A 12,308-nucleotide genomic window follows, 5' to 3' on the forward strand; every position below is an offset into this window, starting at 1 on the left:
TCACACTATCAACATCACACTATCAATGTCACACTTTCATTGTCACATTTACTCTGTCACACTGACCCTGTCACACTTAGCCGGTCACACTTTCACTGTCACACTTACCACGTCACGCTTATGCGCTCACACTTACCCTGTCACACTTAACCTGTCACACTTATGCGGGCACACTTACCCTGTCACACTTACCCCGTCACACTTATGCGGTCACACTTACCCTGTCACACTTACCCCGTCACACTTATGCAGTCACACTTACCCTGTCACACTTACCCTGTCACACTTACCCTGTCACACCATCACTGTTACACTTACCCTGTCACACTTTTACTGTCAAACTTACCCGGTCACACCTACCCCGTCACACTATCAACATCACACTATCAATGTCACACTTTCACTGTCACACTTACCTGTCACACTGACCCTGTCACACTTAGCCGGTCACACTTTCACTGTCACACTTACCCCTTCACGCTTATGCTCTCACACTTACCCTGTCACACTTAACCTGTCACACTTACCCGGTCACACTTACCCTGTCACAGTATCGCTGTCACACTATTGCTGTCACACTTAGCCTGTCACACTTTCACTGTCACACTTACCCTGTCACACTATCACTGTCGCACTTTTACTGTCACATTTACCCGGTCACACTTACCCTGTCACACAATCAATGTCACACTTTCACTGTCACACTTACCTTGTCACACTTTTACTGTCACACTTACCCAGTCACACTAAACCTGCCACACGTATGTTGTCACACTTACCCAGTCACACTTACCCTGTCACACTATCACGGTCACACTATCACTGTCACATTTACCCGGTCAAGCTATCACTGTTATACTTACCCTGTCACATTTACCCTGTCACACTATCACTGTTACACTTCCCCTGTCACACTTACCCTGACAAACTATCACTGTTACAGTTACCCTGTCACACTATCACTGTTACACTTACCCTGTCACACTTACCCTGTCACACCATCACTGTTACACTTACCCTGTCACGCTTACCCTGTCACACGATCACTGTTACACTTACCCGGCCACACTTACCCTGTCACACTTACCTGCCACACTATCACTATTACACTTACCCTGTCACACTTACCCTGTCACACTTACCTTGTCACACTATCACTGTTACACTTACCCTGTCACACTTTCCCTGTCACACTTACCCTGTCACACTATCACTGTTATACTTACCCTGTCACACTCACCCTGTCACACTATCATTGTTACACTAACCCTGTCACACTGTCACTGTTACACTTACCCTGTCACACTTACCCTGTCACACTATTACTGTCACACGTACCTTGTCACTCTATCACTGTTACACTTACCCTGTCACACTTACCCTGTCACACTATCACTGTCACACTTACCCTGTCACACTATCACTGTTACACTTACCCTGTCACACTTACCCTGTCACACTTACCCTGTCACACCATCACTGTTACACTTACCCTGTCACACTTTTACTGTCAAACTTACCCGGTCCCACCTACCCCATCACACTATCAACATCACACTATCAATGTCACACTTTCACTGTCACATTTACTCTGTCACACTTTCACTGTCACATTTACTCTGTCACACTTACCTGTCACACTGACCCTGTCACACTTAGCCGGTCACACTGTCACTGTCACACTTACCCCTTCACACTTATGCGCTCACACTTACCCTGCCACACTTAACCTGTCACACTTAAGTGGTCACACTTACCCTGTCACACTTACCCCGTCACACTTATGCAGTCACACTTACCCTGTCACACTTACCCTGTCACACTTTCACTGTCACACTTTCACTGTCACATTTACACTGTCACACTATCACTGTCACACTTACCCTGCCACACTTACCCTGTCACTCTTTCACTGTCACACTATCACTGTCACACTATCACTGTCACACTTGCCGTACACTTATCCTGTCACACGTTCACTGTCGCACTTTCACTGTCACACTATCACTGTCACACTAGCACTGTCACTTTTTCACTGTAACACTTACCGTGTCACACTTTCTCTGTCACTCTTAACTAGTCACACTTACCCTGTTACACTTTCATTGTCACACTATCACTGTCAAACTTTCACTGTCACACTTACCCGGTCACACTTACCCTGTCACAATATCGCTGTCACACTATTGTTGTCACACTTAGCCTGTCACACTTTCACTGTCACACTTACCCTGTCACACTATCACTGTCGCACTTTTACTGTCACATTTACCCGATCACACTATCACTGTCACACAATCAATGTCACACAATCAATGTCACACTTTCACTGTCACACTTACCCTGTCACACTGTTACTGTCACACTTACCTAGTCACACTAAACCTGCCACATGTATGCTGTCACACTTACCCGGTCACACTTACCCTTTCACACTATCACGGTCACACTATCACTGTCACATTTACCGTGTCACACTATCACTGTCACACTTACCCTGTCACAGTATCACTGTTACACTTACCCCGCCACACTATCACTATTACACTTACCCTGTCACACTTACACTTACCCTGTCACACTTACCCCGTCACATTTAACTTGTCACACTATCACTGTCACACATACCCTGTCACACTATCACTGTTACACTTACCCTGTCACACTTACCCTGTCACATTATCACTGTTACACTTACCCTGTCACACTTACCTTGTCACACTATCACTGTTACACTTACCCTCTCACACTATCACTGTTACACTTACCCTGTCACACTTACCCTGTCACACTATGACTGTTACACTTACCCTGTCACACTTACCCTGTCACACTATCACTGTTACACTTACCCTGTCACACTGTCACTGTTACACTTACCATGTCACACTTACCCTGTCACACTATCACTGTTACACTCTGTTGATTGACTCAACAACAAATCTGATCTGGCAGGAAGAGGCCGACGAATCGAAATCTCAGAAACCGTTTGAAAGTTGCCAATGATAAATTAATAACCAATCGTGGCTGACTAGTCAAGAGAGCTGACCAATTAGAAATTGATCCAAATGATTCATTCAAAACTGTTTTTGAAAGTTTTCTGAGTAAATAAATATCCAAAACAAAATTAATCCAAATCCCAACAAATCGTGTGATCAGGGAACACTAGCGTGGATTTGTGAAGGGTGAGTCTTATTTGATTAATCTTGATGAATTTTTTAAGAAGATCACTAATAAGGTCGATAAGGGAGAGCCTATGGATGTTATATATATGTACTTCCAAAAAGCATTCGATAAGGTTCCGCACAAGAGATTTTTGTCAAAATGAAATTGCACAGAATTGCAGGTAGCCTTTTGATTGGGTTGAAATTGATTATCAGGTAGGAGTCAGAGAGCAGGGTTAAAGGGTCTGGCAACTAGTGGTGTTCCCCAGGGATCTGTTCTGACCTTAACTTTTCACCATATTAATTCATGACTTGGATGAAGGAATAGTGAGTTGTATATCCAAGTGTGCTGATGGCACTAAGTTATGAGGCACAGTAAATTCTGCAGATGGGAACAGGAAATTGCAAAGAACTTAGAATATTAGAATCATAGAATGGTTACAGCACAGAAGGAGGCCATTCGGCCCGTTGAGCCTGTGCTGGCTCTCTGCTAGAGCACTTCAGTCAGTCCTGCTCCCCCACCATTTCCCCGGAGCCCTGCAATATTTTCCTTCGGGTACTTATCCAATTCCCTTTTGAAAGCCACAATTGAGTCTGCCTCTGCCACCCTCTCAGGCAGTGCATTCCAGATCCTAACCACTCGCTATGTAAAAATGTTTTTCATGTCGCCTTTGGTTCTTCTGTCACCTTAAATCTGTGTCCTCTGGTTCTCAACCCTTCTGTCAATGAGAAAAATTTCTCTCTATCGAATCTGTCTAGACCCCAGCATGATTTTGAACACCTCTATCAAATCTCCAATCAACCTTCTCTGCTCTAAAGTGATCTGCACAGAGAGGTCTTAAATGGAGCAGAGTTGAGCAGAGTGGTTTATTCGGGAATTTGGAAAGAGTGGGAATTCGGAGAAGAGGGGAAGATTAAATTAAAAATAGTTAAGTGATATTTAACAGTGGCAGCGGACCTGCGTGGGAGCAGCAGCGGGAGCTGAGGTGGAGGCTTAAAAGGCAACATTCAAAAGGGACGTCAGAGTTTAAAAGTGACGTCGGCACAAGGGAAGTGGTGAGTGTTTTTTCTCTGTTGAGTTAAGGCAGCTTAAAGGTAACGGCGGCGGCTAGATACTCCAGGGAGCAGAGCGAGCAGGTTGGTGACTGCGGCCAAGTGCAACTGGGCGACTACATTAGATGTCACAGGAAAGCAGCAAAGTGATTGGTTGGTGAGTTCTCTCTTCTTTCTTGCTTTCCTTGCTTCATTATTTAAACAACTGTTTTCTAAATAGCAGTAGTGTGTGTTTTACTAAGGGTTAGAATTCTGTGGGATTGGTGGGGCTAAAAATAAAATTTAAAGAATTAATTAAATACATTAAGATAGCAGGACGGGTGGTGTGTCAGTGCTGCAACATGTGGGAGCTGGTGGACCCCATTGAGGTCCATGGTGGCCACGTCTGCGGCAAGTGTCTGAGCTCGAGGAACTTTGGCTGTGCATCGATGAGCTGGAGTCCGAACTGTAGACACTGCGACACATCAGGGAGGGGGAGAGTTACCTGGACACTGTGTTCCAGGGGGTAGTCACACCCCTTAGGTTAACTAACTCAGATTTGACTAGCGGTCAAGGACAGGAGGGTGTGACTATGAGTCAGGAAGGTATGGCGATCCAGGAGGTAGTGATGGAGGAGCCTCGGCCCTTGCTCTTGTCCAACAGGTTCGAGGCTCTTACTCCCTATGTGGACCAGAGCAGGGACTGCAGGGAGGATGAGCAAACTGACCACAGCACCGTGGTACAGGGGGCCATTCAAGTGGGGGGAGTAAAAAGAAAGGTTGTGGTGGGACGGGACAGTATCATTAGAGAGGTAGGTACAGTTCTCTGCAGCCGGGAGCGTGAGTCCCGAAGGCTGTGTTGCCTGGTGCCACAATTAAGGACATCTCCTCGGGACCGGAGAGGAACTTGGAGTGGGAGGGGGTAGATTCAATTGTCGTGGTCCATGTGGGTACCAATGACATAGATAGGACAGACAAGGTTCTGCTAAGGGATTATGAGCAGCTAGGGGCCAAATTAAAAAGCAGAACCACAAAGATAATAATCTCTGGACTTCGATCCGAGCCACGAGTAAATTTACATTGGTTAAATAAGATCAGAGAGCTAAACTTGTGGCTCAAAGACTGGTATGGGAGAAATGGGTTTTGGTTCCTGGGGCTCTGCACCAGTACTGGGCTAAGAGGGAGCTGTTCCGTCGGGACGGGCTCCACTTGGAACGTGCTGGGGCTAGGGTCCTGGTGAACTGAATAACTAGGGCTGCAGAGAGAGCTTTAAACTAATTAGTGGGGAGGAGGGTTCAGGTGAACAGAAAGCTAAAAGCTCAAAGAACAAGGTGAAGGCAATAGAGCCGGGTAGCATTGGGGGAAAGGAAAACCAGAGCGTGCCAGGAAGGGACAGGATCTATAAACAGTGTATCAGATACTGGGGCCATAGCAGGAGAAAATGGTAAAGAAACATATTTAAAAGCTCTTTATCTGAATGTACGTGGCATTAGTAACAAATTAGATGAGCTGTCGGCACAAGTAGTTACAAATGGATATGATCTGATAGCCATTACAGAGACGTGGTCGCAAGGTGACCAGGAGTGGGAATTAAATAGTCAGGGGTACTTGACAATTCGGAAGGACAGACAGAAAGGAAAAGGAGGTGGGGTAGCTCTGTTGATACAGGATGGAATCACTGCAATAGTGAGAAACGATATTGGCTCAAATGATCAGGATGTTGAAACAGTTTGCGTGGAGATAAGGAATAATAAGGGGAAAAAGTCACTGGTGGGCGTAGTCTATAGGTCCCCTAACAGACACAACTCTGTTGGTTGGAATATAAACCAGGAAATAGTGGGGGCTTGTAAAAAGGGAACAGCAATAATCATGGGTGATTTTTAACCTCCATTTGATTGGACAAATCAAATTGGTCAGGGTAGCCTTGAGGAAGAATTCATAGAATGTATCAGGGACGGGTTCCTTGAGCAGTATGTAACAAATCAGGGGGCAGGCTATCTTAGATCTGGTCCTGTGTAATGAGACAGGATTAATAAACAATCTTCGAATAAAGGATCCCCTTGGAATAAGTGATCATAGTATGATTGAATTTCAAATTCAGATAGAGGGCGAGAAAGTTGGATCTCAAACCAGCGTACTAAGTTTAAATAAAGGTGACTACAAAGGTGTGATGGCAGAGTTGGCTAAAGTGGACTGGGAAAATAGATTAAAGTGTAGGATGGTTGATGAACAGTGGTGTACATTAAAGGAGATATTTCATAACTCTCAAGAAAAATATATTGCAGTGAGGAGGAAAGGGTGTAAAAGAAAAGATAGCCATCTGTGGCTAACTAAAGAAATAAAGGATGGTATCCAATTAAAAACAAGGGCAGACAAAGTGTCCATAACTAGTGGGAGGACAGAAGACAAGGAAGCTTTTAAAAGCCAGCAAAGAATGACTAAAAAAATGATTAAGAAAATGATTAAGAAAGGGAAGATAGACTATGAAAGTAAACTAGCACGAAATATAAAAAGATAGCAAGAGTTTCTACAGGTGTATAAAAAGGAAAAGAGTGACTAAAGTAAATGTTGGTCCCTTAGAGGACGAGACCAGGGAATTAGTGATGGGGAACATGGAGATGGCAGAAACTCTGAACAAATATTTTGTATCATTCTTTACGGTAGAGAACACTAATAATATCCCAACAGTGGATAGTCAAGGGGCTATAGGGGGGGAGGAACTTAACACAATTACAATCACTAAGGAGGTGATACTCAGTAAGATAATGGGACTAAAGGCAGATAAATCCCCTGGACCTAATGGCTTGCATCCTTGGGTCTTAAGAGAAGTAGCGGCAGGGATTGTGGATGCATTGGTTGTAATTTACCAAAATTCCCTGGATTCTGGGAAGGTTCCAGCAGATTGGAAAATCGGAAATGTAATGCCTCTATTTAAAAAAGGAGGCAGACAAAAAGCAGGAAACTATAAACCAGTTAGCCTAACATCTGTGGTTGGGAAAATGTTGGGGTCCATTATTAAAGAAGCAGTAGCAGGACATTTAGAAAAGCATAATGCAGTCAGGCAGAGTCAGCATGGATTTATGAAGGGGAAGTCATGTTTGACAAATTTGCTGGAACTCTTTGAGGATGTAACGAACAGGGTGGATAAAGGGAACCAGTGGATGTGGTGTATTTGGACTTCCAGAAGGCATTTGACAAGGTGCCACATAAAAGGTTACTGCACAAGATAAAAGTACACGGGGTTGGGAGTAATATATTAGCTTGGATAGAGGATTTGGCTAACGAACAGAAAACAGAGAGTCGGGATAAATGGTTCATTCTCAGCTTGGCAATCAGTAACTAGTGGGGTGCCGCAGGGATCAGTGCTGGGACCCCAACTATTTACAATCTATATTAACGACTTGGATGAAGGCACCGAATGTAGCATAGTGAAGTTTACTGATGATACAAAGATGGGAGGAAAAGCAATGTGTGAGGGGGACACAAAAAATCTGTAAAAGGACATAGACAGGCTAAGTGAGTGGGCAAAAATTTGGCAGATGGAGTATAATGTTGGAAAGTGTGAGGTTATGCACTTTTGCAGAAAAAAAATCAAAGAGCAAGTTATTATTTAAATGGAGAAAGATTGCAAGTTGCTGCTGTACAGTGGAACCTGGGGGTCCTGGTGCATGAAACACAAAAGGATAGTATGGAGGTACAACAAGTGATCAGAAAGGCCAATGGAATCTTGGCCTTTATTGCAAAGTGGGTAGAGTATGGGGAAGTCTTGCTACAGTTATACAGGGTATTGGTGAGGCCACACCTGGAATACTGCGTACAGTTTTGGTTTCCATATTTAAGAAAGGATGTACTTGCTTTGGAGACAGTTCAGAGAAGGTTCACTAGGTTGATTCCGGAGATGAGGGAATTGACTTATGAGGAAAGATTGAGTAGGCTGGGCCTCTACTCATTGGAATTTAGAAGAATGAGAGGTGTATAAAATGTATAAGATTATGAGGGGGCTTGACAAGGTGAATGCAGGGAGGGTGTTTCCACTGATAGGGGAGACGAGAACTAGGGGCATAATCTTAGAATAAGGGGCCGCCCATTTAAAACTGAGATGAGGAAGAATTTCTTCTCTCAGAGGGTTGTAAATCTGTGGAATTCACTGCCTCAGAGAGCTGTGGAGGCTGGGACATTGAATACATTTAAGACAGAAATAGACAGTTTCTTAACCTATAAGGGAATTAGGGGTTATGGGGAGCAGGCGGGGAAGTGAACCTGAGTCCATGATCGGATCAGCCATGATCGTATTAAATGTCAGAGCAGGCTCGAGGGGCCGTATGGCCTACTCCTGCTCCTATTTCTTATGTTCTTATGTAAAGAGAACAACCCCAGCTTCTCCAGTCTATCCACGTAACTGAAGTCCCTTACCCCTGGAATCGTTCTTGTAAATCGTTTCTGCACCCTCTCTATGCCTACACATCCTTCAAAGATTTGTGCACATATATCCCCAGGTCTCTCTGTTCCTGCACCCCCTTTAGGATTGTACCCTTTAGTTTATATTGCCTCTCCTTGTTCTTCCTACCAAAATATATCACTTTGTACTTTTCTGCGTTAAATTTCATCTGCCCCGTGCCCGCCTATCCCACCGGCCTGTCTGCCTTCCTGAAGTCGATCACTCTCCTCACTGTTCACTACACTTCCAAGTTTTGTGTCATCTGTAAATTTTGAAATTGTGCCCGATACACCCACATCCAAGTCTTTAATATATATCAAGAAAAGCCGTGGTCCCAGTACTGACCCCTGGGGAACACCACTGTATACCTCCCTCCAGTCCGATAAACAACCGTTCACCACTACTCCCTGTTCCCTGTCACTGGGCCAATCCTGTATCCATGCTGCCACTGTCCCTTTTATTCCAGGGGCTTCAACTTTGCTGCAAGCCTATTATGTGGCAGTTTATAGACAGACTAAGTGAGTTAAAATTACAATACTTTTGTATAAAGAATGACTTTCAACACATTACAGATTTACAATTGCATATCGGCAAGTGTTAGCAACTGAATGAAACCATCCACAGCCCTAACTAAATGAGTGACTGATTATATGGCCGTGGTGTGAGGGAGTGTCTGTCACCATATCTGGACTAATGGAGAGTTCCTGCTCTCTATCTGTGATATCCCAGTAATGGATTGAGTTAGCTCTAAGTTATCTGCACAGGGATACTGGTGCACTCAGTCTGATATTGTTCACATCTACTTCACGGCTTTGCTGACAGCTGAAAAGAACGGTCCAGGATAAGGGTGTAAAATACCGTGACATGATTCTTCACCTTTATTTTTCAGTGTCCCCATTTCAATTTTATCCCTTTCCCCGTTGAAAGTTCTGGCTCTTCCTGGGACACGTCACTCCAAGTTCCAAACTGTTTCAGCACCTCAAATCTCTCAAACTCCTCTGTCTGTTCCTCCTACAACTGCAACCTTTAAAATCAGAATGTCCCACTGTACAAAGTTTGATGAAGTTGAAGACTTTGCCACAAAGGGAAAGCACAAGATGTGGCTAAGTGTGCTTGAGAATCAGGGGGCTACTAATGGTACCAGAAACCTAAAGCTGGCATTTATCTTGTTTGCGATAAAGTATATTTAACAATTAGTATAGTTGGTGTCACTGACTACTGGATTTAAATTGTCTTTTCTCCAAGTCTTTGACTCACACTATGAACCTTGACCTTTCACTGGATTTCTCAATATAAATATGGAAAAGGACAGACAACTTTTCTTGTTCCTTAATGTTAAAAAACATTCTGTGAAATGAAAAGCGTGAAGTGGACCAGATATGTAACTAACCCTGAATGGCGCCAAAGTCATCGGGCATTTTCATTCTTGCTGGATTCCAACAAGCAGATAGTCAGCCTAATAATAATGGGCCTATATATAGAGAGACAGCTGCAACTGTCAGGGTTTATAATAAAACAATCCAGGCTGATGGAGTGCGTGCATTGTGCAGACACCGAGAGACACGCCACTGGTATGTGTCCCGAGACTGATGGACACATGGAGCAATGCCGTCAAGAAGCAGTTTGGCGGGACAGCGATTTATTGCTTTGGACTTTTCACTCAAGCAACGAAATGTCATTAGTTAATAATCTAACGGCACAAAAAGAGACCAAGGACGTTCCTCTGATCCAATAAAATACCTGTCACCGAGGGAGCTTCAGCAAGTCAGGCCGGACCTCCTGTGCCTCTCCCTTCCCAAACAGCAGCATCAAACGATAACCTTCACTTCTCCTCCCAGGGCACTGGTGTTCCTGTTGATTGACCTAGAACTCCCGGAGGGAAAAAAATCTGTCATTTTGGGCTGTTTTGGCCGATTTTTTGGTGTAATTTTGCGACCTAGACAGCAGCTTTCTACGTAACCACCTTCCACAGAGTCTGTGGGCTTTGACTCCGTGTTTCCCAACGAAGGGGTATTGAAGGTTTATGGCATTTAGCAACAGCTCTACATCCCTCTCGTCCAGAAACAGTAATCCCATCAGTCCCCGTCCACAGTGACTACAAGCAGCAAGTACGCAGAATGCAATGTAAAAATGTTGTGCTTTCCCCTCTGGAACCATGAGGCCCAGCACAAAGCCGTTTGGCCAACACACTCTATACCTATCTTGTTAAAGTTAATCCACGACCCGTCCCCTCACCATATCCTTCAATCCATTCCTGCTCTCGAAACACAACTTGTTTCTTCAACCCATTTATACTGTTCAAAATTCCACCTAGATCCAGAATAGCTTCCTGACGAACCCTATTTGAAGTGAGCTTGAACAGATTGAATGGTCAGGAAACATGAGTCCACAGAACAAAGCAGTATCATTCTGGGAAAGTGCAAGGCCAGTGAGTGAGTGGCCAGATTGAATGGTCAGGAAACATGAGTCCACAGAACAAAGCAGTATCATTCTGGGAAAGTGCAAGGCCAGTGAGTGAGTGGCGAGAGATGAGTTACGGGAGCCTAAAATACCCTGACACATGACTTTAAAGTTTTGTTTACATTTCTATTCTTTTGTATGTGACTCTCCAATTAACAAACAGCCTATGTCTGTTCTGAGCCACACAGACAGAATGGTAAAGGCTCAATTATCACTTTGTACCAATGTAGCTAATCGTTACTCCCTAAAATTGCAGAGGAGGACAAAGGGTTTAATTAGGAGGGGGTAAATACAGTATGAGAGGAAGCCTGCTGGGAACATAAAAACTGACTGCAAAAGCTTCTATAAATATGTGAAGAGATGTGAAGAGAAAAAGATTAGTGAAGATAAACGTACGACCCTTGCAGTCAGAATCAGGTGAATTTATAATGGGGAGCAAAGAAATGGCAGACCCATTGAACAAATACTTTGGTTCTGTCTTCACGAAGGAAGACACAAATAACCTTCCGGAAATACTAGGGGACCGAGGGTCTAGCGAGAAGGAGGAACTGAAGGAAATCCTTATTAGTCAGGACATTCTGTTCGGGAAATTGATGGGATAAATTCCCAGGGCCTGACAGTCTGCATCACAGAGTACTTAAGGAAGTGGCCCTAGAAATAATGGATGCATTGGTGATCATTTTGCAACAGTCTATCGACTCTGGATCAGTCCCTATGGACTGGAGGGTAGCTAATGTAACACCACTTTTTAAAAAAGGAGGGAGAGAAAAAATAGGGAATTATAGACCAGTTAGCCTGATATCAGTAGTGGGGAAAATGTTGGAATCAATTATTAAAGATGAAATAGCAGCACATTTGGAAAGCAGTGACAGGATCGGTCCAAGTCAGCATGGATTTATGAAAGGGAAATCATGCTTGACAAATCTTTTAGAATTTTTTGAGGATGTAACTAGTAGAGTGGACAAGGGAGAACCAGTGGATGTGGTGTATTTGGACTTTCAAAAGGCTTTTGACAAGGTCCCTCATGAGATTGGTGTGCAAAATTAAAGCACATGGTATTGAGGGTAATGTATTGATGTGGATAGAGAACTGGTTGGCAGACAGGAACCAGAGAGTCAGGATAAACGGTTCCTTTTCAGAATGACAGGCAGTGACTAGTGGGGTGCCGCAGGGCTCAGTGCTGGGACCCCAGCTATTTACAATATATACCAATCA

General features: G+C 44.0%; 1 protein-coding gene across 1 annotated transcript in view; it reads left to right on the plus strand.

Moving 5' to 3' along the window:
- The first annotated feature begins 5,316 nt into the window (after window positions 1-5,316).
- LOC139277687 (myosin-7-like) overlaps window positions 5,317-12,308 on the plus strand; it is a 200,988-nt gene continuing 193,996 nt past the window's right edge. The window contains exon 1 of the mRNA XM_070896516.1: window positions 5,317-5,321. The gene's annotated coding sequence lies outside the window, so the exon portion shown is untranslated. The remainder of the gene's footprint in view (window positions 5,322-12,308) is intronic.

The sequence above is a fragment of the Pristiophorus japonicus genome, chromosome 12 (genome assembly GCF_044704955.1).
Source record: "Pristiophorus japonicus isolate sPriJap1 chromosome 12, sPriJap1.hap1, whole genome shotgun sequence".
NCBI classification, from domain to species: domain Eukaryota; kingdom Metazoa; phylum Chordata; class Chondrichthyes; family Pristiophoridae; genus Pristiophorus; species Pristiophorus japonicus.